Below are 5,290 nucleotides of genomic sequence, written 5' to 3'. Positions count from 1 at the left end.
GTATACTAGTCCCGAAGGGGCTTAGCCTTCTAAATATCTCTAGTATATTTCAAGCATACTTCCCTAGTAAGGCGGCCGCATTACGTATATCTAGGAGGTATCTGGCATCTGGCAAGGCATCTGGGAATCGTAATATTACCTTCCTCTTTAGAATAAGCTCGTCCCCGAGCTTCGTAAAAGCTATTAATCTATCTAATTTTATATTATTTTTCTTCTTAAAGTAAACTAGTATCTTAGATATAGATATTATATACAAAAGGCTAGGGCCTTTGCCATATGACTTAGGAGAGTTTATTATTATTTCCGTATAGTTCTAGACAAGTATTATTTTTTATATAGTCTAGCTAATATTATAGGTTTTATAAAGATCCTAATATATTAATATTATTATTATAGAAACTCTATAAAACCAGGGAACTATTATTTAGTACCAAAGCTAGTATTACGGTTATTACGATATACGGTACTAGTAGGGGTTAGACTAGAGCTAGAGAGGCATCTGGTATCTAAGTGAGGCATCTGTAGTTACCTGATTATTATACGTAATCCCGAGCTTAAGCTAGTATATAGGCCTGTATATAGCTTGTAATTATTTAGATCCGAGGCTCCTTCGGGATTCTTTTCTCTCTTTAGCTTTGAATTATTGAAATAGAGATAGTCTAACTATATCTTCTAGGCCCTAGATCTTATACTCGTAATATAATTTAAAGCTTGCCTATTTCTTAATCCTATAGAGGATTTAAATAATATCTACCCGATTAGTTTTTAATAAGTATAGATATAATATACTATAGCTATTCCCGAACTGGTTAACTAATATTAGAATAAAAGAAAGCCCTAGAATAACTAGGCAAGAAAGCCCTAGACCGGCCAGGCAAGCGGATAGGCTAGTAACCTTACTACTAAATAAAGATCTATAAGAAAGCAAGTCCCGGAATAACTAGGCAAGTTAGAAGAAGCTATAATACGAGATACTACTAGTATATTACTAGAAGATAGACCAGAGCCTCTTATTAAGTCTTCTAAGAAGTCCGAGTATCCTATTAATATTTATAGTAAAAGAGATATTCTTTTCCAGAAAGCAAAAAAAGAAAAGGGACCTGCCTTATTAAAGGCAAAGTTCCAAGAGTTACTTCGGAACCCAGAGGCTTTATATAAAGAGATTATTGAGCTAATTCTAAAGATATATAATATTCTTATCTATAGCGAGAATTATTATAATTAGCTAAGAGAAACCAAGTAAGTCCTATAAAAGAATAAAGCCATTATTAAGAAGCTTATTATATAGTCTACCGGGATAACCGGTTCCCCTGCTCTAGAAAGTAGATATTTAGTTAAACTCCCTAACTCTCCTATTTTCGAAGATATAATTAAGGATAGTATTACCTTTAATAATTAGTTAGTTTAGATTAAGAATAAGCTTTATAGTAACTCTAATACCTATTAGATAAAGAACCTTAAGATTATTTATATATCCGGCTATATAGGTAATTATATTCTTATACTAATCTCTTCTTACCTAAACTAGAATAGTTAATATATATACGAGACTATTAGAAAACTATATACCTATCTAGAAAAGCTATATAGTAACCCGAATAAGAAGTATAATACTTGGTAAGTATTTAAGGAGCTATTTATAAAGAAGAATTAGACCTTTTAGGAGTTCTATACTCTATTCCTGAGGTATATAGCAGACAGAAATATTAATCTATAGGACCTTAAGAATAACCTAAATAATAAGCTTACCTGAAAGCTCTAAGAGGCCATAGCTATATATTATAATAACCCGGCTATTTGTACTATAGAGTTTATATAATATTATATTATAAATAACTAGTAGATCCGAGCTTATTATAAAAAGAAAGAATAGGTATTTAAGAAAGCTAATAAAGATATAAATAAGCCAAGCCCAGGAAATATCCTTTATATAAAGCCCGCTTCCAAGACTCTAGTAATAGATAAGCCTATTATCCCGAAGCCCGGATCCTTAGATTTCAAGTACTATAACTATAATAGATTTGGTTATATATCTAGGAACTATCTAGAGCCCAAGACAGAATATATAAAGCAAGTTTTAGTAGCTAAGCTAGTAGTACTTACTATAAGTAAGCTATCTAAGGATATAGAATAGGGAAATAAGGACCTCTAAAAGAAGTCTCCTTTTTAGGGCCATATTATATAGATATAGTAGAAGTTAATTTGAGCTAGCTATTAGGAGATAAAGTATTTATACTTCCTTATATAGTTAGTAATAATAAATTAGGTATTAAGACTTCTTCTCTTATTAATACTAGAATAAATAAATATACTTTTATTAATTCCAAGTTTATAAGAATAATTAAATAATTTCTAGATATTAAGCTTATTTAATTAGTATTACCCTATAATATAAGGGGATTTAATAATAAATAGGCTATATCTATTACTTACTATATTAAGCTTATACTCTTAATTAATAGACAGAGGGTCCTAGTACCTATACTAGTTATAGGGCTAGATAAGTATAATATAATTTTAGAATAATAATAGTTTATAAGTATTAGTATCCTAATTAATTATAAGAATAGAAAATTAATCTAGCTAGATAATTAGCCTAGAAAAAAGAATTAGAATAAGGTTCTAACTATTATATATAAGAACTTGGAACCTGGGAAAAGTAATTAGTATTAAGAAAATATAAATAGAAGAAATAAAGCTATAGCTATAAATAAGTCCTAGAGATCTTAGCTTATAAAAAGGAAACCCTCTTATTCTCTTCCTAAGCCGGGCTCAGAAAGCCATATATAGTAAAAGAATTAAGCTTAATATTATAGAGAAATATAAATAGCCTTAGGGAATATAGAAGTTTTTCCTAAACTAGAGATAGGAATATTAAAACTATACTATCTAAAGGAAAGCTATAAGATCTAGTCAAGGCCCTTAATTAATATTATAGGTATCTCGCTAGCCGCTTTCTAGATAAATCTATAAAAGAAAAAGAACCTTTTCTTTATAATATTATTTTTCGAGATTAATAAAGAGCTAGAATTATAGTAAGAGAATAAGTTTGTCTCGGGCAAGTAATAGCTAGGAAAGACAGAGCTATAATAGCTAGTAAAAGTCTTACTAGAGGAGTTTAAGGATTTTATAAATATCTTTTTAAAGGAAATATTAAATGTCTTATTCCTATATTAGTTATATAACTACAAGATTTAGATTAATAATTCCAAAGGCCCAGAGAGCCTAGAATATTCCCTGCTCTATTAATAGTTAACCTATAAGCTATAGGAAGTCAAGTGCTTTCTTAAAAAGAACCTCTAATAGGGCTTTATTAAGCCAAGCTAGTTCTCTTTTATATCCCCGATTCTCTTTATAAAAAAGGCTAATAGAGCTCTCTGATTCTATATTAACTATTATAAGCTAAATAACTTAATATAGAAGAACTATTATTCTCTTTTTCTTATTTACAAGATCCTTATATAGCTAGCTTAAGCCAAGGTCTATATAAAGCTAGATATTTGGTAAGTATTCTATTAGATCCAAATAAACCCAGAATTAGAAGAACTTATAATATTCTATATGAGATATAGGGCCTATAAGTATAAGGTCCTTTGGAAAGGCCTAACTAATAGCCCTATTATATATTAGAGATATATAAATAATATTCTTTTTAATTACCTTAATATCTTTTATATAACTTACTTAGATAATATCCTAATTTATTCGGATAATTCCCTAAAGTATAAAGACTATATATAAAAGGTCTTTTAGTAATTACGGGATACCGGCCTCTAAGTAAATATTAAGAAATTAGAGTTTAAGGTTACTTATATAAAGTACCTAGGCTTTATTATCTTTACTAGAGGTATTAAAATAGACTTAGATAAGATAGTAGTTATTAAGAACTAGTAATTACTAAAGATAATTAAAGAAATATAAGGCTTTCTGGGTTTTTATAACTTTTATTAGTATTTTATTACGGAATATAGCTATATAATAAAGCCCCTAATAGCTCTAATATATAAGGGAGTTCCGTTTAAATAAATAAATTAGTATTAAGAAGGTTTTACTAAGCTAAAGTAAGCTATACTCTCGGTACTAATTCTATATTACTATAATCCGAATCTCCTTACTATAATTAAGATAAATATATTAAATAGAGTTATAGCCGGTATTCTCTTATAGTAAAACCCCTAGATAGGACTCTAGTACCCGGTAGTATTCTTTTCCAAGACTATATAGTTAGTAGAACTAAACTATAATATCTATAATAAAGAGATATTTACTATTATTCTCTCTTTAATTAAATAGTAAGCGGAGCTAGAAGGCCTATAGGAAGTACCCTTTATAATTTACTCAGACTACCGAGCCCTCAAGTACTTTATAACTATAAAGAAGCTCTTAGTAAGACAAGCTTACTAGGCAGAATATCTTTCCTACTACTATTTTAAGCTTATATATTAGGTAGGCAAGTTAAATAAACGAGCAAATATCCTAAATAGGAAATATAAGAATATAATTATCCAGAATAAGGTAATAATAGCCTACCGAACCCAAATTCTCCTCCTATAATAAAAGATTAATAATAATATTATATAGAATCTCTAGTTAGCCCTAATTAAGGCCTTTATAAGCCCGGCTTAGGAAGAAACCCAGTATAATAGTATTTAGCTAGTAAATAAGCTATTAAGTAAGAACCGAGAGTTACCGGAGCTAGAAAAGCTATGGGATAAGGCAAGAAACGAAAAGGAAGGCACTTAAATATTATAAGACGGCCTTCTCTTATAATATAGTAAACTATTTATACCTAATAGTATAATAATACCCGAGATATTCTTATATACTGCCCTTATTTAGGAAATATATATATAGTCCCTAATAAGATACCTAGAATAAGCCAAGCTTTAATAGCTTCTTTAGATCTGCTATTACTAGCCAGGCCAAGATATAGATATTAATTAGTATAGAAATAACTATTATACTTACTAATAATCCTATATCCCCAGAAATAAAAAGCCAGGACTCTTATATCCGTTACTAGTTCCTGACTGCCCCTAGTAGTATATATTAGTAGATTTCAAGAAGTGCCCAGAGAGTAAGAACAAATATAATATAGTAGTAATCTTTATTAACTGCCTGGGCAAGTACCCTATTATAATTCCTGTCCGAGATATAGTAATAGCTAAAGAGTTAGTACCCCTATTTCTTACTTATATAGTTTACCAAGTTAGTATCCCGGAAACTATAGTATTTAATTAAGGCCCCTAGTTTGTATTAGATTTCTAAAGCGAGTTCTATAAATATATTA

The sequence above is a fragment of the Hyaloscypha bicolor genome (genome assembly GCF_002865645.1).
Source record: "Hyaloscypha bicolor E unplaced genomic scaffold K444scaffold_182, whole genome shotgun sequence".
Lineage (NCBI taxonomy): Eukaryota > Fungi > Ascomycota > Leotiomycetes > Helotiales > Hyaloscyphaceae > Hyaloscypha > Hyaloscypha bicolor.
Note: the sequence above shows the minus strand (reverse complement) of the source record.